This window comes from Scardinius erythrophthalmus (assembly GCF_964197995.2).
Source record: "Scardinius erythrophthalmus genome assembly, chromosome: 13".
NCBI classification, from domain to species: Eukaryota; Metazoa; Chordata; class Actinopteri; order Cypriniformes; family Leuciscidae; genus Scardinius; species Scardinius erythrophthalmus.
Window position 1 is genome coordinate 37153201 of NC_138233.1, and position 26512 is coordinate 37179712.

Below are 26512 nucleotides of genomic sequence, written 5' to 3' on the forward strand. Positions count from 1 at the left end.
AATGGTTCAGTGAGGCCCGAATTAGATTATTATTCTATTATTATTATTATTATTATTATTATTATTATTATTATCCTATTATTATTATTATAGGCTACTTAAGTTTGATTCAGTATACATACCCAGGTGAAAAGGACGTACTATTAAATGTATTAAAAATGTACTTGAGTGTGTTTTTAGTAGACCTACAATACAAATATACTTTAAAGCATTTTTATTATTATTATTATAGGCAAGTTTGATTCAGTATACATACCCAGGTGAAAAAGATGTACTATTAAATGTATTAAAAATGTACTTGAGTGTGTTTTTAGTAGACCTACAATACAAATATACTTTAATGCATTTTTAATACATTTAACAGTAACCTAGTCTTTTTCACTTGGGTAGCTTACATATATTTAGTATAGGCCTATTTTATTAAGTCATTTAAACCTTAAACAACAACACTAAATAATAATAATATTATATGAAGAAGAAGAAGCAGGAGGAGAAAAGTATTATTCTGTCACGAAACTGCTGCTGTTCCTCTGCTGTCGTCGCTTCAGTGATGCTCGCGCGCATCAAAGCTCAGCTGATCGTCATCAGGAAATTAAGTAAGTAACGGCTCCTCCCATCAAAGCTTCCGCCGTTTGTTCTGCTCTCCATTACAAGGTTTGTAAACTCGCCAAATAAATATAAATACAGAGTCTACTCACTATATATTTAAACACACATATATATTAACTAAATTTATTATACATTACTACGTTTTTACAGTGTTTACCACTCGTTTATTGCACAGTATCTGGTATGAAGGTTTTAGCCGCGATGCTAACTACGTTGATCTAATGAACAAATGGAAATGATTGACTTATTGTCTTAGATTGATTTAGTCATTCAATTCAACATATTTTGTACAACTGTGTCTTCAAATTGCTGATATAGCCTAACTAATTTAGAAAATTCTCAGATTTTTGGCGTTTGTTATGAATAACAAAAACAGCTATAGTTTGCTCTGTTTTTGTTTAGCCTAACTTTACTTAAGGTGCCCTCATTTTCTCAAATACCATTTTATGAACTTTCTCTGTGTGAAATTGTATTGTTTGACTGTGTACTTGTGTTTTTTAATCAGTTACTCTCTGAAAATCTTTTCTCATGATCTCAAATCTCATTCATGTTTCTCAGAAAAATAATATCACCGGTTTGATTCACAAAAAATGCTATAGACATTTTAACTCTGAATTATAACTTCAAGTTTAGTCTTTTTCGACAAAAAAAAATAAAATAAATAGAAAAAAGCAATTAGGCTTCAGAAGACTTGCAACACAACCCATAACACATGAGTTGTGAACTCATTGATTATTTTTAGGATCTTTTCTGGGACATTTTTGGAGCTTAACCATTTTTACATAAAGTGTTGCATTGAATTGAACTAGACAAGTGTACATAAGAATGGTTTCATGAATGATTTACACATTTGTTTTCTGCTTGTGTTTCATGCAGTGAAATCGAACGGTGACTGGGGTTGCATTATGCCTGAGATCTGCTTTTGGGTTCCACAGACAGAAATTCAAACAGGTTTGGAATGTCACAAGGCTGAGGAAATTATTTAAATTTCACAACTATCACTTTAATAACATTACTAACAGTAAATTTTGTACTTTGCAGGGATCTCGGTAAGCTGAAATACAAGTTTGATCAAGAATAAAAATCCTCCTGTAGACCTGAAAATCATTGAAGTGCCTGGACCATCCACCAGAAAAGAAGAAAAACAAATGGAAAACGATGCTGTACCTTTTCACTTTTCTAACTCGTTAAGTACCTCACACCAACTTGGTCCCATAGTGACATTTTTGACCACAAACGAAATTGCTGATCGTGTGGAATCTTAGTGAAATGACTGAATTCACCAGTGAACATTCACAGAACAACAGATAATTTTACTGCACCTTAACTCTGTTTCGGGTCGAAGCCTCTACTTCCTCTATCTTGTTTCATGAGAATACTCAACAACCATTTATGAACACTGTTGATTCAAGTCACACATTTAAGCTTTTCAAAAGCCATAGTGAACATTACAGTCTCCAGTCTAACGGCATCCCAGACTTAAACATTTTATGATTCAAAATAGCTGAATAACTAACCATCAGAGATTTCTAGAGATAAAGGTTACAGCACAATGAGTGTATATTAGCACTGTTGTTTGTTTTTGGCATCTGATAGAGCTTTTGGACTTGGAAACAGTGATGTCAGACTAACCATCGGACTGAAACACAAATGTTTTAAAGTTAAGTATGATGGACATTTTTAATTAGTTCAAATGTAGTTTTTTTACATTGATTTATTTCGTGGAACATTATGTGTTTCCATGCATTTTGTTGAGATGTCTTTTCTTGTTTATCTATTGTATATACATGGTTGATTATTCATGTTGCTTATGTATTATACTATTTTTTTGTGTAGTCATTGATATTAATCTGTAGTTAGCTTTTTTCCCCATGTGCATGGAAGTGTCTGTATAAAAATGAATATCAAATATGTAATAAACAATTCTTATTTTGTATTTGGTTCAATTTGTTTATTATAATAGAAGTCAAAGGTAACCATAGTAACAACATGAAATTAAATATTTAAAAAAAAATGAAATTTGGTTCCTGGAGGCACCCAAAGTGGTTCCACACAGTGCCTAATATAAGAGTTCCTCAGGAAACCTGTGTGGTTCCTCAGAGAACCGGCCCTTTTTAAAGGGTGCCTAGAGGATCTACAGACGGTTCCGCCGGTGTGGCGAAGTGAAGAACCCCAAAAGGTTCCTCCAGGCACCTTTTATTTTTACAGTGTATAATAAAGAAAAATGAACATAACAGTTAATAATCACTTCTATTATCTCTGAGTAAATATTCTAGAATAACGTGTAGGAGAGCTCTCTAGCAGTGAGCTAGAGTGTGAGACAGAAAGAGGTTTGAGTCTGAAACAGAGTCTGACTGTGGTGGTTTCAACAACTTAGGTGCAAAAGGACAGAATTTTATTTTTTATTTTTTATCATGTTGCTAGATAACACGTGATGGAAAATTTTGGTATTATACCTCAAATCACAGAGACACATGTACTCATACAGATTAGTATCTGAGTCAAGATGGGTAACACTTTATAATAGCGTTCAGTTGTAAGTCATTTATAAGTGGTTAGTTCATGATGAACTTATCATTTACAAAACATTCATAAATGATTAGCAAGTGATATACTAACATTTTATGTATGTTTTGTAAATTCCGTTACCAGTCATTTACAAGTGATTAGTAAATGATTAACTAATGATTTATGAAACATGACTATGCGTTCACAAATGATTAAGTGATATGTTCATTATTGTATGTTTTGTAGATTAAGTTATAAGTAATTTACAACTGATTAGTTAATGATTAACTAATCATTTACACAACATGACTATGCGTTTCATAAATGTTTAACAAATTGTATATATTTTTTTGTATGTATGTAGCAATTAGAGAGTGCAGAAAGTGTTGTAAATGCCTTGAATACACGTACAGATCATTTGTAACAGGTAAGTAACAGAGTTCAACACAATGATGTGTAAATGCATGAATAAATAATTTACAACACTTTCTGCTTCCCTTAATCTAAAGTGCAAACTATTCATCACTTGTAAATGTGTTACACATCATTTGTAGATACGATTTGTAGATGTTATGCTTTATTGTGCATTGTGTTGTACTTATTGTGTTAGTGGTAATCTACAAATGATGTGTAACACATTTACAAGTGATGAATAGTTTACACTTTAGATTAAAGGTCCCGTATTATGCCCCTTTTCACAAGATGTAAAATAAGTCTCTGATGTCCCCAGAGTGTGTATGTGAAGTTTGAGCTCAAAATACCCAACAGATCATTTTTTACAGCATGTTTAAATTGACATTTTTTGGGGCTCAGAAAAACGAGCTGTTTAAGTGTGTGCCCTTTAAATGCAAATAAGCTGCTGCTGGATGGCACAGGGGGCGGAGCTTCATGAGCTCGTGCTCAGTCTCTCAGGACAAATTCATCTCACGGAATGATGATAATATCAGAAACTCTCAGTAACGGCGTTCATTTCGAGTCGGACAATAATGCCTACAGAGTCAGAGTGCTGTATAGAGATGAAACCGGTAAAGTTAAGTAGTTTAATTACGGTTATTATTACGTATTTGTCATCTGCTTATCCATTATTTATTAATAGCCTACAAGTCTGCTGTCTGAATGATGATCAAACATACTGATGAGTTTAATAAAGTTTATTGTACATCACACAAAAGATGAAGCGTCAGTTTTACTTCAGAAAATCACCGTAAGAGCTGAGTAAACACTGTAGGCTAAGTTATAAGAAGTGCGCAAGTAGCCAGTAGAGTTGAGGGAGCATTCCTGTGGGCGGAGGTTAGTCAAGAAACGGTTCTAGTGACATCATTAAAGAAGGAAGTAGAGGGATGTAGTCCAAACGGGCCGTTCGATGTAGTCCACTTCTGTTAAATAAAATATCTCGCTTGGCATTGAACTTTGAGCTTTATAATTTTACAGATATTATTTATGCTCTAACAGCAACATTACACACTAACTAAAGTTTGAAACATGGGATCACGAAGAACGGGACCTTTAAAGGGATGCAGAAAGTGTTAAAAAATGACTTATTCATGCATTTACACATCATTGTGTTGAACTCTGTTACTTACATGTTACAAATGATTTGTACATTATCTGATTATGTTTTGTAAATAATTAGTTAATCATTTACTAATCACTTGTAAATGACTTGTAACGGAATTTACAAAACATACATAAAATGTTAGTATATCACTTGCTAATCATTTATGAATGTTTTGTTATAAAACTTATAAATTACTTACAACTGAATGTTATTATAAAGTGTTACCCAAAATGAACTTCAAAATGTACTCAATTGAAATGTGCTTCAACACTACCGATTTGTTTAGATACAAACTCTCTTCATGCAAAATCTAGCTTAAAAAATGTCATCTTAAAAAAATGAAAAGGTACGGTTCTCTTCACCTCTGTAGAACCGTTAAGAGCATCAAGACACCATTATAGACTTAAAGTGACATTCAGTCTAAAGAGTCTATTTAGTCAGTTACAAAATCTATATTTACTGACAAATTTCCTGAATAAAGACTGAAAACCAATTAAAGGAGAACTCCGGTCAATTTTAACATTGAGCTCATTTTATTGTACATTTGGAGTGCTGTCAATACAGAGAACAACGACAAAAATCGGTGTTGCCTACACCGAGTTATTCTATTTTTAAAATTTGCACCCTGTTGACTTCAATGGGGCAAGTATTAAACCTGCTTTTAGCCTCTTAACATCCTTGGTGTGTCATTACAAGTGCACAGAAAATGTGAGTGATTCCTTCTGAGTGAACACGAGTGGATCTGACTGCGGTAGATTTAAAAGATATGTATAAAAATGATGTTATTTAAGCCAGCGCAAATAACTGTTTACATCCTGTTTTTCGGTTGAAGTCCAAAGTAATCGATTGCCGAGTTCACGCGCGTGATCATTGGTAACTAAACCTATGCGCGTGAACTCGGCAATCGACTACTTTGGACTTCAACCGAAAAACAGGATGTAAATACAGGTATTTGCGCTGGCTTAAATAACATAATTTTTATACATATCTTTTAAATCTACTGCAGTCAGATCCACTCGTGTTCACTCAGAAGGAATCACTCACATTTTCTGTGCACTTGTAATGACACATCAAGGATGTTAAGAGGCTAAAAGCAGGTTTAAACATTGCCCCAGTCAACAGGGTGCAAATTTTAAAAATAGAATAACTCGGTGTAGGCAACACCGATTTTTGTCGTTGTTCTCTGTATTGACAGCACTCCAAATGTACAAAAAAATTTGCTCAATGTTAAAATTGACCGGAGTTCTCCTTTAAGTATAATCTGTCTTATACATTAAAATGTACAAAAACCCGTTGCTATTAACGTACTTACCATAGTCAACTACATTAAAGATCATGATGTTTAAAGTCAGAAATGTCAGACCTTAATCTGCAGGAAAACTAGGCTAGATCTGGTTGTGCTGAAGCTCTCTCTCTCTCTCACAGAGGTGGTCCTGATGCTTAAAACAAACAGTCAACACTTTGTTAAAACTTTTCTCAGCCCAAAAGACCGGGGCAGGAGAAGGAGAAGGAGCGGGACACTAAAAGTGTTTGTAGAATAATCTTAATTACTTCTCAATGCTCAGTCGGACTTCATTTGACCAGCACAAATTCAACAAGTGTTCGTGAAGACAATGGAAAATTTCTGCTTCACAACATCATCCCGTGACGTTAAAAACCTTCAAATTGAGACATATTTGTACAACATAGCACAAAACATATAGTAAAATTAGAGAAAAATAATGTAAAGAAAAAAATGACTGATATAGAAAGCAATATGAAAGAGAGAAAGTAATATGAAAAAAAGATAGCATCAAATAGCATGAATGAAGGGCAATGCAGATGTATGTTTGCTCTCTTAAAGAGTTCATCAGGTGCCCATTTTCCACAAGTTGGTATGATTCTTTAGGGTCTTCATGTAAAGTGTGCAACGTATACTTTGGCTAAAATTCCTCAATGGGTGTGTAAATCAACACCCTTTTCACCTCCTCAAAAACAGCTCTGTTCACAGCGACCCGTTTCGGTGCATGTCTCTGTAAATAATAATGAGCAACTGCTCACCCATGAGGGGTGTCCACACAAGACATGCAAAGTGTTGCCTTGGTGGACAGTATATATATGGCGGAGGGGGAAATATGCTAATACGGGAAATATGCTAATACAGGAAATATGCTAATACGGGACAGTCCGTCAGTGGTCGTGGGCGGAGCATGAGCAATATGACAGAAAATCCAGACGGCTTGATTATTGAGAGTGTTTAGGTTTTTTGAGGATTAAAAAAAAGGAGTGATTGGATTTGTTTCATTGTATGGTGGTTGTGTTCACACACTGCAAACACACATTTATATGCAAACACCATATCTATCTATCTATAAATTAAAGGAATGTCTGTCTGTCTGTCTGTCTGTCTGTCTGTCTGTGTGTCTGTTATTCACATATCTCTTGAACCGTTTCTGCTAATAGAAAATTATAAAAGTAATCTATGAAAAAAAATCAATTTCCTGGTGGGTATGTGTTTTTCTTTAAGAAGGTTTCAGCAACAGGGTTTACAGTACCCTCCAGCTGAGCTCTTTTTAACATTTGAGACAAAACTCCATTCATTTTCATATAGAAAAGCACAATTCTGTTGGATTTATATTGTGATTTAGACCAACTCTTTGAAAGTGAACAGGATGTGAAAGTGAACAGGAAGTTGAAGATGCAGCAAGTTGTTGGCAGTTTGTTAACCACATGCAGGTGAAGTATGAACACAGCAAAAGAAACTAGAGAATATGAAGAAACCATATGAACAAATGGAGTGTCGTCATCAGCCCTCGTGCAACCGCTCTTGAGAAGCTGCGCTGGCTGAGTTCTCCGGCTGCTCTCGAATCGCTCTCGCGGTACTTTAATGGTATAAGTCACAGTCACGTGGCGTCAGCGCTGCATCAAGTCGGACAAAATTTCTAACCGGCATGCACTGCTTCAAGTCAGCCGCTGATCGGTCTGTGCAGAGCTGCATGAAGTCGAACAAACATTCAGTGTGAGAGGGGGAGTGGTCTCTGATCCAGCGCTGTGCTCACTCAGTGTGTGTGTGAGAGGGGGAGTGGTCTCTGGTCCTGTGCTGTGCTCACTCAGTGTGTGTGTGAGAGGGGGAGTGGTCTCTGGTCCTGTGCTGTGCTCACTCAGTGTGTGTGTGAGAGGGGGAGTGGTCTCTGGTCCTGTGCTGTGCTCACTCAGTGTGTGTGTGAGAGGGGGAGTGGTCTCTGGTCCTGTGCTGTGCTCACTCAGTGTGTGTGTGAGAGGGGGAGTGGTCTCTGGTCCTGCGCTGTGCTCACTCAGTGTGTGTGTGAGAGGGGGAGTGGTCTCTGGTCCTGCGCTGAGCTCACTCAGTGTGTGTGTGAGAGGGGGAGTGGTCTCTGATCCAGCGCTGTGCTCACTCAGTGTGTGTGTGTGAGAGGGGGAGTGGTCTCTGGTCCTGCGCTGAGCTCACTCAGTGTCAGTGTGAGAGGGGGAGTGGTCTCTGGTCCTGCGCTGTGCTCACTCAGTGTCAGTGTGAGAGGGGGAGTGGTCTCTGGTCCTGTGCTGTGCTCACTCAGTGTGTGTGTGAGAGGGGGAGTGGCCTCTGGTCCTGTGCTGTGCTCACTCAGTGTCAGTGTGAGAGGGGGAGTGGTCTCTGGTCCTGCGCTGTGCTCACTCAGTGTGTGTGTGAGAGGGGGAGTGGCCTCTGGTCCTGTGCTGTGCTCACTCAGTGTGTGTGTGAGAGGGGGAGTGGTCTCTGGTCCTGCGCTGTGCTCACTCAGTGTGTGTGTGAGAGGGGGAGTGGTCTCTGATCCAGCGCTGTGCTCACTCAGTGTGTGTGTGAGAGGGGGAGTGGTCTCTGGTCCTGCGCTGAGCTCACTCAGTGTGTGTGTGAGAGGGGGAGTGGTCTCTGATCCAGCGCTGTGCTCACTCAGTGTGTGTGTGAGAGGGGGAGTGGTCTCTGGTCCTGTGCTGTGCTCACTCAGTGTGTGTGTGAGAGGGGGAGTGGTCTCTGGTCCTGTGCTGTGCTCACTCAGTGTGTGTGTGAGAGGGGGAGTGGTCTCTGGTCCTGTGCTGTGCTCACTCAGTGTGTGTGTGAGAGGGGGAGTGGTCTCTGGTCCTGTGCTGAGCTCACTCAGTGTGTGTGTGAGAGGGGGAGTGGTCTCTGGTCCTGCGCTGAGCTCACTCAGTGTGTGTGTGAGAGGGGGAGTGGTCTCTGATCCAGCACTGTGCTCACTCAGTGTGTGTGTGAGAGGGGGAGTGGTCTCTGGTCCTGCGCTGAGCTCACTCAGTGTGTGTGTGAGAGGGGGAGTGGTCTCTGGTCCTGTGCTGTGCTCACTCAGTGTCAGTGTGAGAGGGGGAGTGGTCTCTGGTCCTGTGCTGTGCTGTGCTCACTCAGTGTCAGTGTGAGAGGGGGAGTGGTCTCTGGTCCTGTGCTGTGCTCACTCAGTGTGTGTGTGAGAGGGGGAGTGGCCTCTGGTCCTGTGCTGTGCTCACTCAGTGTGTGTGTGAGAGGGGGAGTGGTCTCTGGTCCTGCGCTGTGCTCACTCAGTGTGTGTGTGAGAGGGGGAGTGGTCTCTGGTCCTGTGCTGTGCTCACTCAGTGTGTGAGAATGGGAGTGGTTTCTGGTCCTGTGCTGTGCTCACTCGGTGTGTGTGAGAGAGGGGGAGTGGCCTCTGGTCCTGCGCTGTGCTCACTCAGTGTGTGTGTGAGAGGGGGAGTGGCCTCTGATCCTGCGCTGTGCTCACTCAGTGTCAGTGTGAGAGAGGGAGTGGTCTCTGGTCCTGCGCTGTGCTCACTAAGTGTGTGTGTGAGAGGGGGAGTGGTCTCTGGTCCTGCGCTGTGCTCACTAAGTGTGTGTGTGAGAGGGGGAGTGGCCTCTGGTCCTGCTCTGTGCTCACTCAGTGTCAGTGTGAGAGGGGGAGTGGTCTCTGGTCCTGCGCTGTGCTCACTCAGTGTGTGTGTGAGAGGGGGAGTGGCCTCTGGTCCTGCGCTGTGCTCACTCAGTGTGTGTGTGAGAGGGGGAGTGGTCTCTGGTCCTGCGCTGTGCTCACTCAGTGTGTGTGTGAGAGGGGGAGTGGTCTCTGGTCCTGCGCTGTGCTTACTAAGTGTGTGTGTGAGAGGGGGAGTGGTCTCTGGTCCTGCGCTGAGCTCACTCAGTGTGTGTGTGAGAGGGGGAGTGGTCTCTGATCCAGCGCTGTGCTCACTCAGTGTGTGTGTGAGAGGGGGAGTGGTCTCTGGTCCTGTGCTGTGCTCACTCAGTGTGTGTGTGTGAGAGGGGGAGTGGTCTCTGGTCCTGCGCTGTGCTCACTCAGTGTGTGTGTGAGAGGGGGAGTGGTCTCTGGTACTGCGCTGTGCTCACTCAGTGTGTGTGTGAGAGGGGGAGTGGTCTCTGGTCCTGCTCTGTGCTCACTCAGTGTGTGTGTGAGTGGCCTCTGGTCCTGCGCTGTGCTCACTCAGTGTCAGTGTGAGAGGGGGAGTGGTTTCTGGTCCTGTGCTGTGCTCACTCAGTGTGTGTGTGAGTGGCCTCTGGTCCTGCGCTGTGCTCACTCAGTGTGTGTGTGAGTGGCCTCTGGTCCTGCGCTGTGCTCACTCAGTGTCAGTGTGAGAGGGGGAGTGGTTTCTGGTCCTGTGCTGTGCTCACTCAGTGTGTGTGTGAGTGGCCTCTGGTCCTGCGCTGTGCTCACTCAGTGTCAGTGTGAGAGGGGGAGTGGCCGCTGGTCCTTTGCTGTGCTCACTCAGTGTGTGTGTGAGTGGCCTCTGGTCCTGCGCTGTGCTCACTCAGTGTGTGTGTGAGTGGCCTCTGGTCCTGCGCTGTGCTCACTCAGTGTGTGTGTGAGTGGCCTCTGGTCCTGCGCTGTGCTCACTCATTGTCAGTGTGAGAGGGGGAGTGGTTTCTGGTCCTGTGCTGTGCTCACTCAGTGTCAATGTGAGAGGGGGAGTGGCCTCTGGTCCTGCATTTTGCTAACTCAGTGTGTGTGTGAGAGGGGGAGTGGCCTCTGGTCCTGCGCTGTGCTCACTCAGTGTCAGTGTGAGAGGGGGAGTGGTTTCTGGTCCTGTGCTGTGCTCACTCAGTGTCAGTGTGAGAGGGGGAGTGGTCTCTGGTCCTGCATTTTGCTCACTCAGTGTTTGTGTGAGAGGGGGAGTGGTCTCTGGTCCTGCATTTTGCTCACTCAGTGTGTGTGTGAGAGGGGGAGTGGTCTCTGGTCCTGCGTTTTGCTCACTCAGTGTGTGTGTGAGAGGGGGAGTGGCCTCTGGTCCTGTGCCGTGCTCACTCAGTGTGTTTGTGTGAGAGGAGGAGTGGTCTCTGGTCCTGTGCTGTGCTCACTCAGTGTGTGTGTGAGAGGGGGAGTGGTCTCTGGTCCTGCGCTGTGCTCACTCAGTGTGTGTGTGAGAGGGGGAGTGGTCTCTGGTCCTGTGCTGTGCTGTGCTCACTCAGTGTGTGTGTGAGAGTGGGAGTGGTTTCTGGTCCTGTGCTGTGCTCACTCGGTGTGTGTGTGCAGGGCCGTTTGAAGGAATTTGGGGGCCCCAAGCAAAATGGACATGGAGGCCCCCCCAATAAAAAACATATTATAATATGTAACCATATTCCGTCCGTTCAAAAAAAAGTTGCACTAACTGTTTGTTACAAGCAGCATTTGCCGTCAGGCAGGTAGCTAACATAAACATATTTTTTCTAGCCTACCTGCTGCAAAATTACACCATTTGTACAAGACAAGTGGAGCTATTTTATCCAGTGTAATTTATCACTTACCACTAGGGGTGTAACAAAATTCACGGTTCAGTTCAATACGATACACGTGTTATGGTTTGGTATGTTTTCGATACAGCAAAAAGAAAGAAATGCCAATTTCCTTGATTTATTTATTTTTCTTCTTTTTTTAATTAAAACTAGCACCATAAAATATTATTTCTTTTTACTTTGAGCAATTCTGGAGCTATAATTGACTCTTCTTAGGAGCATATAAAACAAAACAGCTCCTTGGAAAAAATTAAATTTAATATTGTAGTAGTTATAAACAAATGTTTATTTTAGTTAAGATTAACATTTGAGGGCATTGTATTCATAATGTCGAAATAAAACCGACATAATGTTACTTGAAGGCATTATAGCCTACTATTCCTGCCAAACTATGTGAATGTTTCTCACGAGATCTCGCAGCGATGTTATTACTTCTGTGGCGAATTCAAATGCTTTCTTTACTGGATCTCTTATTAGTGCTGTGTAGTAACAGTGTCGCATAATCACGATCGGCTCGCGCTGCACTGGTCCAAACTGATAAACAACGGTCCGTCAACCACACAATAACGAGTAGCTCAGTTTCGTTCCGCTTACATTACGTTTGCCATTTGATGTTGGCCAATGTTGTGGTCGCGCCAGCGTCTCTACATTATGAGCGCGCTTGCCACGAGCAACGCGCCTACATTTGAAATGACGAAATTTTGGTCGGCAGGAAAAATGATCCAACGAACCGTTCAGTTTGAAAATGCGTACCGAACACCGAACCGAAAGCCTCGTACCGAACGGTTCAATACGAATATGTGTATCGTTACACCCCTACTTACCACTATCTTGTTTTTTCTTATCCTCCTCTTCCTTTCTCTTCATTCTTTTCTGGCTTCCTGAAGCATAATTCCGCTTCATGATGACTGCCGAGGAGGTTTTGTATTTTGCCGGCAGCAGAGATCACGCAGTTGGCTGACTGCTGTCAGCGACTACTGAGGGGAGCTCCCCTTGAGGGGGATCCCGATAACAGTGTCATTGCACTTTACTGCATTGACTATCAAAGGGGCGCTCACACAGTTTGTCGTTGCATTTTATTCTTAATCAGTCGTTGTCTTGGGGCCCCAGGACAGCTCGGGGCCCCAAGCAATTGCTTGGTTTGCCTGCCTTGTCGCGACGGGCCTGTGTGTGTGAGAGGGGGAGTGGCCTCTGGTCCTGCGCTGTGCTAACTCAGTGTGTGTGTGAGAGGGGGAGTGGCCTCTGGTCCTGCGCTGTGCTCACTCAGTGTCAGTGTGAGAGAGGGAGTGGTCTCTGGTCCTGCGCTGTGCTCACTCAGTGTCAGTGTGAGAGGGGGAGTGGTCTCTGGTCCTGTGCTGTGCTCACTCAGTGTGTGTGTGAGAGGGGGAGTGGCCTCTGGTCCTGCGCTGTGCTCACTCAGTGTCAGTGTGAGAGAGGGAGTGGTCTCTGGTCCTGCGCTGTGCTCACTCAGTGTCAGTGTGAGAGGGGGAGTGGTCTCTGGTCCCAGGGGCGTCGGACTGGGGGGATAAAGGGTACCGAGTTCCCAGGGCCCGAGGCAGGGGGGGGCCCTTAGAAGTCAGTTTTCTATACATACATATACATGCACTAACATTTTTATAACATTTATGTACAAATAAAAAAGTTCCTGTGCAAAACTAAACTTGTAGTTAGGCACTGGTTTGGTATAAAAAAGTGATTTTCATGCTGTGCAGGGCCCCACCACCCCTCTCGAATCAATGTAAATGGTACGACCCGCAGGTCAGGTGCTTCTGCTACGGACCCGCGGTGAATCAGTTGATGAGAGACAGGAGGAGCTGGAGTGAGCTGTGATAAGAATTAGGAAGACAGGGGAAGAGTCATGTCTTTCCTTAAGAAAAGAAAATAAGGGGCTAAAAAACGAAAAGAAAAGAAGATTAAAGAGAGAAAGGCAAATGAGGGCAAGCAGTTGCTCACTCAGTTTTTTGAAAAGAAAGGTGAGCTCCAAATGCATCATCGAGCATTGACATTGTTTTAACATAAATATCTACTCCAGGTAGAATAGCATACATTTATGTTCGTACTCTGTTTGAATAATATACCAATACTTTATAGTATCACACCATACATACAGGGATGCAAACAGCGCGCTTTTCGGCGCCTCGCGCTTTTTTCACGTCAGTTTGGGTGACAAAGTCATCTGAGGCCATTCCATAGCTTAATGTGAGGGACAGATGTCGTATTACATCATTAAAGTTTACGGAAACTCGTTTTCGCTCCTCTGCGGCTGTCAATCTCCATTCAGTAACAGCTAACTTAACTAACGTTATTCAAACAGCGCGCGCGCCTCTGCCGGTTACAGCAGGATGCACGGTAAAACTCTCTCCAATATGATATATTAACATTATAATGCTTGATCTGTAGAGAAAAGGCTGTGGATTTACATAAAATGACTTTATTTTGTTGGAGTTTGTTGCTGTTTTTAAACGACTCGCTACCGTGTGCCTGTTAGATCACAAGGACTATGAATCGGCATCAGACGCACAATAACTGGAATTTAAAACTGAAGAAACAAATGATCAATAAACTGTTGGACAGATAAACACTAGAATGTGTGCGCTCGACATGTCTTCGCTTTGTGCCGTGAACTTTTAAATGCACACTTGCTGTGACTCCATGTCGCTTTGAGCACATCATTCTGCACCTGCGATGCGCATACGCGCTTTGTGCGCTCTGTTTTGAAGCGTTTCATACCTAGCCTGCTCAATGCATTTCAAATAAGCATAATTTAATTGTGTATTATTTCTGTGTAGTGTAGCGTAGGCTATATAAATACACTTCTAAATTCTTGACATTAATATATAAATATAAAATTGAGAAATGTATGATTGCCTAATTGAATTTTATAAGAGTACTAATAGCAATTTGTTTTTATTAACGTGTAGATTTGATAAAATTACTGTGCAGATTTTTTCAAGAATTACTTTTTGCTGCTGATTTATAGGCCTACACTCAATAAGTTTAATAAAAATACAAAATAATACATTTATGTAATATTTAAAGGTGTTAACCGTAATCTTACTCTGCAGAAATCAGATGTTTACATGAAAACACTGTATATTTCCCTCCATTGTCAAAATCTAACACCGCAAAAACACAGATCATTAGCGCCTATTTTACCGCATTGCTTTGCAAATTAGCTCGCGCACGCTCTTACATTAAGTACAGAATTGTTCTCAGTTTAATGCACATCTTAATGATTGAAAATTACTAATTTTAAAAACGTAATTCAAAGACTGAATGTCTAGTTTGGCGGTTAGTGTACCCTGTGATTCTATAGTCTGCATTTATTTTAAACAGACAAATAATCATCAATTAACTTATACTTTTGACAATAAAACAAAAATATATTAATCAGAGTGTGGCTTATTTTGTTTACATTTTACGTGTTTTTATGATTAAAAATGCAATACCCCACCCATTGGTATCACTATGGTATTTGGTACGGGGGCCCAGCAAGATGGTTTGTACCCAGGGCCCAAAATTTGGTGCTACGCCCCTGTCTGGTCCTGCGCTGTGCTCACTCAGTGTCAGTGTGAGAGGGGGAGTGGTCTCTGGTCCTGCGCTGTGCTCACTCAGTGTGTGTGTGAGAGGGGGAGTGGTCTCTGGTCCTGCGCTGTGCTCACTCAGTGTGTGTGTGAGAGGGGGAGTGGTCTCTGGTCCTGCTCTGTGCTCACTCAGTGTGTGTGTGAGTGGCCTCTGGTCCTGCGTTGTGCTCACTCAGTGTCAGTGTGAGAGGGGGAGTGGTCTCTGGTCCTGCTCTGTGCTCACTCAGTGTGTGTGCGAGTGGCCTCTGGTCCAGCGCTGTGCTCACTCAGTGTCAGTGTGAGAGGGGGAGTGGTCTCTGGTCCTGCTCTGTGCTCACTCAGTGTCAGTGTGAGAGGGGGAGTGGTCTCTGGTCCTGCTCTGTGCTCACTCAGTGTCAGTGTGAGAGGTGGAGTGGTCTCTGGTCCTGCGCTGTGCTCACTCAGTGTGTGTGTGAGAGGGGGAGTGGCCTCTGGTCCAGCGCTGTGCTCACTCAGTGTCAATGTGAGAGGGGGAGTGGCCTCTGGTCCAGCGCTGTGCTCACTCAGTGTCAGTGTGAGAGGGGGAGTGGTCTCTGGTCCTGCGCTGTGCTCACTCATTGTCAGTGTGAGAGGGGGAGTGGCCTCTGGTCCAGCGCTGTGCTCACTCAGTGTCAGTGTGAGAGGGGGAGTGGTCTCTGGTCCTGCGCTGTGCTCACTCAGTGTGTGTGTGAGAGGGGGAGTGGTCTCTGGTCCTGCGCTGAGCTCACTCAGTGTCAGTGTGAGAGAGGGAGTGGCCTCTGGTCCAGCGCTGTGCTCACTCAGTGTGTGTGTGAGAGGGGGAGTGGTCTCTGGTCCTGCGCTGAGCTCACTCAGTGTCAGTGTGAGAGAGGGAGTGGCCTCTGGTCCAGCGCTGTGCTCACTCAGTGTGTGTGTGAGAGGGGGAGTGGTCTCTGGTCCTGCGCTGAGCTCACTCGGTGTGTGTGTGTGTGTGAGAGGGGGAGTGGTCTCTGGTCCTGTGCTGTGCTCACTCAGTGTGTGTGTGAGAGGGGGAGTGGTCTCTGGTCCTGTGCTGTGCTCACTCAGTGTGTGTGTGAGAGGGGGAGTGGTCTCTGGTCCTGTGCTGTGCTCACTCAGTGTCAGTGTGAGAGGGGGAGTGGCCGCTGGTCCTGCGCTATGCTCACTCAGTGTGTGTGAGAGGGGGAGTGGTCTCTGGTCCTGCGCTGAGCTCACTCAGTGTCAGTGTGAGAGGGGGAGTGGTCTCTGGTCTTGTGCTGTGCTCACTCAGTGTGTGTGTGAGAGGGGGAGTGGTTTCTGGTCCTGTGCTGTGCTCACTCAGTGTCAGTGTGAGAGGGGGAGTGGTCTCTGGTCCTGTGCTGTGCTAACTCAGTGTGTGTGTGAGAGGGGGAGTGGTCTCTGGTCCTGCGCTGTGCTCACTCAGTGTCAGTGTGAGAGGGGGAGTGGCCTCTGGTCCTGCGCTGTGCTCACTCAGTGTTAGGCTACGTTTACACGGAAACGATCTGAAGAGAAAACGCAAAAGTGATCACTTTTTATTCTGTGTTTAGACGAGCGTTATGGGGGGGAAATCTGCGTGCATACGGTGACGCAAAAGTGTGTGAAATTCAATGTAGTATGCACTCCAGGCGGCTAGGTGGCAATGTGAAGCACTGATCGGTGCCTTCACTGTCTAGCAGACTTTTGCGTTTTTACCGTTTAGACGGAAACGCGACGGTGGAGAGTTTTTAAGATTTCCACTCTGGAGGGTGGTTTCACTATTTTGCGTTTTTAAGCCCCAAAAACGCCATCGCCGTCTAAACGAAAGGCACATCTGATAAAATATTTTTACGTTTTCACCCGGGAGCGTTCTCGTGTAAACAGGGCCTCAGTGTAAGAGGGGGAGTGGCCTCTGGTCCTGCGCTATGCTCACTCAGTGTCAGTGTGAGAGGGGGAGTGGTCTCTGGTCCTGTGCTGTGCTCACTCAGTGTGTGTGTGAGAGGGGGAGTGGTCTCTGGTCCTGTGCTGTGCTCACTCAGTGTGTGTGTGAGAGGGGGAGTGGTCTCTGGTCCTGTGCTGTGCTCACTCAGTGTGTGTGTGAGAGGGGGAGTGGTCTCTGGTCCTGCGCTGTGCTCACTCAGTGTCAGTGTGAGAGGGGGAGTGGCCTCTGGTCCAGCGCTGTGCTCACTCAGTGTCAGTGTGAGAGAGGGAGTGGTCTCTGGTCCAGCGCTGTGCTCACTCAGTGTGTGTGTGAGAGGGGGAGTGGCCTCTGGTCCTGCGCTGTGCTCACTCAGTGTCAGTGTGAGAGGGGGAGTGGCCTCTGGTTCTGGGCTGTGCTCACTCAGTGTGTGTGTGAGAGGCAGGGCCGGTTCTAGACATTAGGAGGCCCTAGGCAAAATTCATGTTGGAGGCCCCCCACCCCCAATAAAAAAACACTTGAAACAAATATGATTCCTAACCTTTTTATACAACATTTAATTTTAAAAGCAGTATATTTTTACTTACACAGTACTACATAAGTTTGGACACATTACTATTTTTAATGTTTTTGAAAGAAGTCTCTTATGCTCATCACGCCTGGATTTATTTGATCAAAAATACAGAAAAAATAATATAGTGAAATATTATTAAAATTTAAAATAATGGTTTTCTATTTTACTATACGTTATATTTCTGTGATGCAAAGCTGAATTTAGTGTCACGTGATCCTTCAGAAAACTTTATAATATTCTGATTTATTATCAAATGTTAGAAATGGTGCTTAATATTTATTTTATAACCTGTGATACTTTTTTTCAGGATTTTTGATTATTAAAAAGTTGTTTTAAAAAAGTCTTCACTATCACTTTTTATATATTTAACACATCCTTGCTGAATATTCCTGTTTCTTTTTTTTCTGTATTTTTGATCAAATAAATCCAGGCTTGTAGAGCATAATAATCAAAAACATTAAAAATAGTAATGGGTCCAGACTTTTACCGGTACTGTATGTACATATTAATCAAACTTTATCTAAGGTAATCTCTTTTTTGTTTAATGAAGATGTTATTGTTGTTGTTGTTGTTGTTATTTTGCTGTTTTATTCAATTTATTCACAGTTCCAGAATCACACTTAAGTAGATGAGCATATGTGCTTTATATTGCATTGCTACCTTAAATATGTTATACACAAATCAAGTGGAAGAGAAAAACACGATCGCTACTGAGCAGAAAAAAAATATATAAACTGATATTATTGGCGTAATGTCAGGAATCTAATCAGCAGCAGAATTTAGAAGATAGACCCATAGATATGAGATCCTTTATTTGAAACATTTAAAAATATTGTAGTGTGTTGGCTTTTTAACTTAGAATACAGACGTCTTGTCTTTTAATTTTGTAGCTTTTTTACTAGTCAGCTATGTCATTCATTGTACGCGCAAATTCAAAGCGTCGCGTCTGGGCACGTTAATGACGCTCGCGCTCTTTTAAACTCGTAATAAAGCGGTGAATGATTTTTCCAGAAATGACGCTGATCTACAGTACAAGTTTATATTTAGAATACATTGCAATCACTCCAAAATAGATGACGACAACTCACACACCTGCATTTTGAGCAGTGCTTCTTTGTGTGCTTATTAGGCTTTTGCCTCGCAGCACCTGATGGATGCGTTCGTTACACATACCTGTACTTTCAGAAGCCGGCACCCGCTTTGTAACGGACACATTCATTGGTTTAACTGCAGTAATGTAACAGTCTATGGTTAAGATAAACATCGTCACTATTTTTAGTTAACTAATAAATATTGAAATAAATTGTAGATAGGACTTTTTTTTTTTTTTGTCCCTCTGTCTGGGCCCCATCCCGCCAATCGGGCCCTAGGCACGTGCCTAGTTTGCCTTTGCGTTAATCCGGCTCTGGTGAGAGGGGGAGTGGCCTCTGGTCCAGCGCTGTGCTCACTAAGTGTGTGTGTGAGAGGGGGAGTGGCCTCTGGTCCTGCGCTGTGCTCACTCAGTGTGTGTGTGAGAGGGGGAGTGGCCTCTGGTCCTGTGCTGTGCTCACTCAGTGTCAGTGTGAAAGGGGGAGTGGTCTCTGGTCCAGCACTGTGCTCACTCAGTGTCAGTGTGAGAGAGGGAGTGGTCTCTGATCCAGCGCTGTGCTCACTCAGTGTCAGTGTGAAAGGGGGAGTGGTCTCTGGTCCAGCACTGTGCTCATTCAGTGTCAGTGTGAGAGGGGTAGTGGTCTCTGGTCCAGCGCTGTGCTCACTCAGTGTGTGTGTGAGAGGGGGAGTGGCCTCTGGTCCAGCGCTGTGCTCACTCAGTGTCAGTGTGAAAGGGGGAGTGGCCTCTGGTCCTGCGCTGTGCTCACTCAGTGTGTGTGTGAGAGGGGGAGTGGTCTCTGGTCCTGCGCTGTGCTCACTCAGTGTCAGTGTGAGAGGGGGAGTGGCCTCTGGTCCTGTGCTGTGCTGTGCTCACTCAGTGTGTGTGTGAGAGGGGGAGTGGTCTCTGGTCCTGCGCTGTGCTCACTCAGTGTGTGTGTGAGAGGGGGAGTGGTCTCTGGTCCAGCGCTGTGCTCACTCAGTGTGTGTGTGAGAGGGGGAGTGGCCTCTGGTCCTGCGCTGTGCTCACTCAGTGTCAGTGTGAGAGGGGTAGTGGTCTCTGGTCCAGCGCTGTGCTCACTCAGTGTGTGTGTGAGAGGGGGAGTGGCCTCTGGTCCAGCGCTGTGCTCACTCAGTGTCAGTGTGAAAGGGGGAGTGGTCTCTGGTCCAGCGCTGTGCTCACTCAGTGTCAGTGTGAGAGGGGGAGTGGCCTCTGGTCCTGAGCTGTGCTCACTCAGTGTGTGTGTGTGAGAGGGGGAGTGGTCTCTGGTCCTGCGCTGAGCTCACTCAGTGTCAGTGTGAGAGGGGGAGTGGTCTCTGGTCCTGTGCTGTGCTCACTCAGTGTGTGTGTGTGAGAGGGGGAGTGGTCTCTGGTCCTGTGCTGTGCTCACTCAGTGTCAGTGTGAAAGGGGGAGTGGTCTCTGGTCCTGTGCTGTGCTCACTCAGTGTGTGTGTGTGAAAGGGGGAGTGGTCTCTGGTCCAGTGCTGTGCTCACTCAGTGTCAGTGTGAAAGGGGGAGGGGTCTCTGGGCCTGCGCTGTGCTCACCCAGTGTGTGTGTGAGAGGGGGAGTGTATGTTCCTATACAAATAATGCATAATACATTATGTTCCTCCATTTGTTCATATGGTTTCTTCATATTCTCTAGTTTCTTTTGCTGTGTTCATACTTCACCTGCATGTGGTTAACAAACTGCTAACAACTTGCTGCATCTTCAACTTAACAACAGGACAACATCCTGTTCACTTTCAAAGAGTTGGTCTAAATCACAATATAAATCCAACAGAATTGTGCTTTTCTATATGAAAATGAATGGTGTTTTGTCTCAAATGTTAAAAAGATCTCAGCTGGAGGGTACTGTAAACCCTGTTGCTGAAACCTTCTTAAAGAAAAACACATACCCACCAGGAAATTGATTTTTTTTATAGATTACTTTTATCATTTTGTATTAGCAGAAACACCCATGTTAAAATGCTAAAGTATATATCCAATATGTTCTCTAGACACCCTTCCAAAACACCACTTATACACACACACATCTCAAAAGTGTGTAAATACATAAAGTTACTTAATCACTAAATACAATGGAAATCACTGCTAATTAATGTTGAGCCAAAACTGAAAGTTGACATTAAAAGGGTAATTGCATTTGTTGCTAACTATTAGTTATAATGAATGGAGCAGGTGTTGGCTATGGTCCCATGGTTCCTTGGGATATATAAAGAACCTGCATTACCCTGTGTAACACAAAACAAAATGGACAATGTAACCATTAATGTGGCAGACAGCAAAGGTAATGTTGTCATGCTAACGGTTTCCAATGACATTTCTGAAAGGATGCAAAATGATAAGTAAACCGCAGAACTGTGGAATAATTACAAGTCACCAATGATTTGTGCAAGTGTTTTATTTATCATTTATTTCCCCAGATCAAATGTTCCTTTCTTTTGTCATGGAGAAAGTATCAGCTGTTGAAACAAAACAAGGTACACATTTACTTAATGAACAAGAATATACTGGAAATATTTCTTAAATGACAATGACCACATCTACAATCTTCTCTCCAAACAGCTCTTATCAGAGGCCCAGCTTGTGCTGCAAAGCTCCTCTAACCTCCTATTCCATGTCCCACTACCTCCACTAGGTCGCCAGCACCCCTAAACCTCAGTTTTGTGAAACCACCATTAACCAGCCAGTGCTCCATTTCTACCACTAGACCCACTGTACTACTTACCTCCACTGCCAAGGACCCACCACCTGCCACTCTGAAACCTGGTGCAGTGTGTGGAAACCCTCCAGAATCCATTCAACCTTCATCCCCCTCCTTCCAGTCAGACAGGCTTGAATCACAAGGTATTGCATAAAATACTGTAAGGAAGATAATTGTCAATGCTGTGGTTAAATTACATTATTTTCTTTGTTTTGTCAACTCATCAGCAAGTCTACTTTAGGAACAAAATGGCTTTCTATAAAACTCATACAAAACTCATTCTCACAAAAGGGCTACAGCTTGTCAAGTGAAAAAAAATTGACAAAAAACTAGCAAACATGTTAACCACTTATAAGAGAGTAAAAGACAGATGCCGTGCAACTGGGGAGGGGAAGATCACCTGGGAGTACTATACAGTAAGTTGAAGACTGATTTATTACTTTTACGTTTCTGAATTAACATTGTCATGTCTTACAAGACTGAAACATTGGTCATTTTCATTGTACATTTGAAACCCCAACCACCAGCTAATGGATGAGTTATTTGGGTCATCAGAGATCAGTACTGCACCACCTAGCACCATTCACTCCACAGCTCTGGGTTTGGAAGAGACCTCCTCCAAAAGCAGGCCCACTACTTCTTCTCTTCAAGACCAGCCAGCAGGTGCTAGTGTGGATGAACAGCCAGGAACCTCTACCATACAAAATACAAACCTCACAAGCAGGCAGAGACGATCACAACCCTCACAATTTCTGGAGGCTTACGAAGAGCATGCAGAGAGAAGGACTGCTGTACTTGAATCCCTGGTAAGGCCAGATCTGGAAAGATGGTGGCGACTTAAGGAGAGGCGCTGAAGGTCCTTTGAAAAAAAGATGGTGACCAGCTTGGGAATAATTGTGGAGGAGCTGAAGAAAATGGGAAAAAGACAAGAGCAAATTATACATCTATTAAAGAACCCACATGAACCTCCATAAAACTAGATGTACCGCATCGCGGTACAAAATATGACCGCCGCTCAGGCCTGCACTGGCTTTCCACAAAAATAAATGACGTGGAGTAATTTGGCTGTATTGCGTGTTTATGTATATACCTAAAAAAAGTAATAGTATGTGCATGTCTGTCTGTCTGTGTGTGTGTGTGTGTGTGTGTGTGTGTGTGTGTGTGTGTGTGTTTGTGTATGTGTGTGTGTGTCTGTGTGTGTGTGTGCAGGGCCGGCCCTGACCAATTTGCTGCCCTAGGCAAGATTTTACCTGGTGCCCCATGCATCGCAGCCCATTTTACCCCGTCATTGTGTTCATGATTATTTAGCATATAATATATATATATATATATATATATATATATATATATATATACACACACACACACACACACACACACATTACAGCCTAAACAGAAATACCAAGAGCATTACATCTAACATTCAAGTCAAGTCCCCATTATCTTATATAGCACGTTTTACAATACAGATTTAATGTGAACTTTGCTATTTTGAATAAACCTGTAAATAAATATCATTACTAATTTTGGAAAATCAATTTTAAAAATGCCATATACAGTACAGGTCAAAAGTTTGGAAACATTACTATTATTAAAGTTTTGAAAGAAGTTTCTTCTGCTCATCAAGCCTGCATTTATTTGATCAAAAATACAGAAAAAATAATAATATTGTGATATGTTATTACAATTTAAAATAATTGGTTTTCAATTTATTATACTTTAAATTCTCATTTATTTCTGTGATGCAAAGCTGAATTTTCAGGATCATTACTCCATCCTTTAGAAATCATTCTAATATGATGATTCATAATCAAAGTGGAAACAGTTCTGCTGCTTAATATTTTTCCATAACCTGTGATACTTTTTACGATACTTTGATGAATAAAAAAAAAAAAAGAAAAAGAAGAAACTGTTTTAAAAATAGAAATCTTTTGTAACAACAATATACACTACTGGTCAGTAATTTGGGGTCAGTAATTTTTTTCTTTCTTTTTTTGAAATAAATCAATACTTTTATTCAGCAAGGATGTGTTAAATTAATAAAAAGTGATCGTAAAGAAGATTTATATAATTAGATTTTTTTATTTTTTTATAAATGCAGTTCTTTTTAACATTTTATTCATCAAATATATTAGGCAGCAGAACTGTTTCCAACACTCATAATGAATCATCATATTAGAATGATTTCTAAAGGATAGACTGGAGTAATGATGCTGAAAATTCAGCTTTGCATCACAGAAATAAATGATAATTTAAAGTATAATAAATTGAAAACCAATTATTTAAATTGTAATATCACAATATTATTATTTTTTTCTGTATTTTTGATCAAATAAATGCAGGCTTGATGAGCAGAAGAAACTTCTTTCAAAAACATTAAAACTAGTAATGTTTCCAAACTTTTGGCCTGTATTTATCCCCCACAAAACTGCACAACTGTAGAGTAAAACATTAATAAAAAAAAGTGATAATAAAAAATGCGTCTTAAAACTGACATGATTGTTACAAAATCACACAGTCTGGGGCCTCTCTGGAGAACTCAGAACAACTGCTAACATTAAGTTTAAGGTAAAAAATAACTGCCATGAAATTATAGTATCTTACTCCAATGCAATAAATTGTTCATACACTACATCACTTTACCTCTGTCTTTATCCCCTTTTATCCTCTTCTCTTCTTTTTGGCACTGTATCTATCGCAGACTATATGCTCATTTATAATGTGTCATGTAAATTCGGCCATCCGTCACAATCAGGAAACTTTCACCGTGTCTAGGACTAGCGCGAGCTGCCAGGCCCGTTTCTACGAGCTGTGTGTTAACAAAAGCAATGCTGTCTACATTGGATGAGGCGGGCACGCTACACAACAAATTACCAACAACTGATCGCGCGCGCTCTGTTTCTGACGCACTTCAAGCACTCGCTGGGCGGGGGAAGATTGAAGAGCCGGACTTTTTTTGCTTTATTTGGTAGTATTTCGAATTAATGGTTTTAAAATAGTATTATATATATAAAAAAAAAAACTAAAAAAAAATAAAAAATCCACTCGTTCACTCATTCTGGCGCCCCTATGGATGAGTGGCGCCCCTAGCATTTGCCTATTCCGCCTATGCCGCGGGCCGGCCCTGTGTGTGTGTGTGTGTGTGTGTCTGTGCGTGTATATATGTGTGCGTACATGTGTGCGCGTGTGTGTTTGTGTGTGTGTGTCTGTGCATGTGGATTTGTATGTGTGTGTATGGGTGTGTGTCTGTGCGTGTGGATGTCAGTGTGTGTGCATGCTTGCGTTTGTTTGTATTCCTGCATGTGTGTGTGTGACAGTATCATCCTAAACCAGCAACCCTTCGCTCAACAGCACCATCTACAGGCCGATGAGTGTACAGTCACTAAATGTGCACATAAATGAATTTATTTTATACCCCCCATGGATGAAATTCTACAAAACTTAGCAGAGGATACCCCCAGAGGATGTCAAGTTAATCATACACATGAAATATGGTGCAGTTCTGAACATCTCCACTGAAGATAGGGGCGATTAAAGCAGAATAATATTGCATTTTAATTTTTTATGGGAGGGGCGCAAATCACAAATGAGTGATTATGGGCTAGGTTGATGTGGGCCCTTAAGAGCAACATACCATAAAAATTTCTTCATCCTCGGTGCCACGGTTCAGGTAGTTATTTAGGAAAAACTGCATTTTTTTGGGTTTGGGGGGGCCCAGCGCGGGGGGTGGGGGGTGGAGTGGCCCCCGGGGACCAAACTAAATTTTTCCGTAGAAGTCTAGTGGGGCTACATGCCCACCAAATTTCATGTTCCCCGGTGTTTCGGTGTCCCTGGTATCGTTGACGAAAAATTTACGGGGGCCCCAGCGCAGGGGGGGGGGAAGTGGCCCCCGGGGACCAAACAAAATTTTTCCGTAAAAGTCTAGTAGACCAACATACCATAAAAATTTCTTCATCCTCGGTGCCACGGTTCAGGTAGTTATTTAGGAAAAACTGCATTTTTTGGGTTTGGGGGGGCCCAGCGCGCGGGGGTGGAGTGGCCCCCAGGGATCAAACGAAATTTTTCCGTAGAAGTGTAGTGGGGCTACATGCCCACCAAATTTCATGTTCCCCGGTGCTTCGGTGTCCCTGGTATCGTTGACAAAAAATTTACGGGGGCCCCAGCGCGGGGGGGGGGAGTGGCCCCCGGGGACCAAACGAAATTTTTCCGTAAAAGTCTAGTAGACCAACATACCATAAAAATTTCTTCATCCTCGGTGCCACAGTTCAGGTAGTTATTTAGGAAAAACTGCATTTTTTTGGGTTTGGGCGGGCCCAGCGCGGGGGGGGAGTGGCCCCCGGGGACCAAACGAAATTTTTCCGTAGAAGTCTAGTGGGGCTACATGCCCACCAAATTTCATGTTACCCGGTGTTTCGGTGTCCCTGGTATCGTTGACGAAAAATTTACGGGGGCCCCAGCGCGGGGGGGAAGTGGCCCCTGGGGAACAAACAAATTTTTTCCGTAAAAGTCTAGTAGACCAACATACCATAAAAATTTCTTCATCCTCGGGGCCACGGTTTAGGTAGTTATTTAGGAAAAACTGCTTTTTTTGGGGTTTAGGGGGGCCCAGCGCGGGGGGACCAAACGAAATTTTTCCTTAGAAGTCTAGTGGGGCTACATGCCCACCAAATTTCATGTTCCCCGGTGCTTCGGTGTCCCTGGTATCGTTGACGAAAAATTCAGTAAGGTGACAAAAAAAAAACAAAAAAAAAAAAACTTTGACAATCCCTATATGACCGCTTTCGCTAGCTACGCTAGCGGCGGTCATAATGATAATGTAAAGATGTTTTCTCTTTTGATTTACACCTTTAACCAATAGGTCCACTATATATGTTTTACTTCACAGATTTTTTTTCATGTTCCCAAGTAAAACAATTTCTAATGACAAACTAATTTTGATCAATAATATACATTTATTGTAGTGTTCAATAAAATGCATTTCTTTATTTCAACACAAATTCTGGTTCCCTTTCGAACGGTCACTTCGTATTGCGTAGCTATACGCAGTGGGGAAACTCCTTTTCCTCGATTTACTGAAGCTTTTATTTAAAACGCATTTGCAGCTGCACAGCTAGCACATTGAGCGTGGCTCGCTCATAGGCTGTGCTGCAGCAACTGCTTAAACCAATGGCGTGGGCGCCTCAGACAGGCCACCAATGAACAACATTGTACGTCAGAGCTCCCAAAGGGGGCGTGGCCTTAGTCTATATCAGAGCCTCGCATTCGCCATTATAGCAGATTTCACTCCTTCAGCGACAACT

The 26512-nt window shown here is 43.2% G+C and overlaps 1 protein-coding gene and 1 long non-coding RNA gene across 2 annotated transcripts in view; one reads left to right on the forward strand and one right to left on the reverse strand.

Moving 5' to 3' along the window:
* Nucleotides 1–26512, reverse strand: part of LOC308700501 (nuclear factor 7, brain-like) — a gene marked incomplete at both ends in the record, with an annotated part of 251973 nt that overhangs the window by 72372 nt on the left and 153089 nt on the right. The gene's annotated exons all lie outside the window — the stretch shown is intronic.
* LOC308701176 lies at nt 595–2550 on the forward strand. The gene is made up of 3 exons (XR_014031407.1): nt 595–654; nt 1486–1560; nt 1651–2550. It is a non-coding gene; the product is annotated as an uncharacterized lncRNA (long non-coding RNA).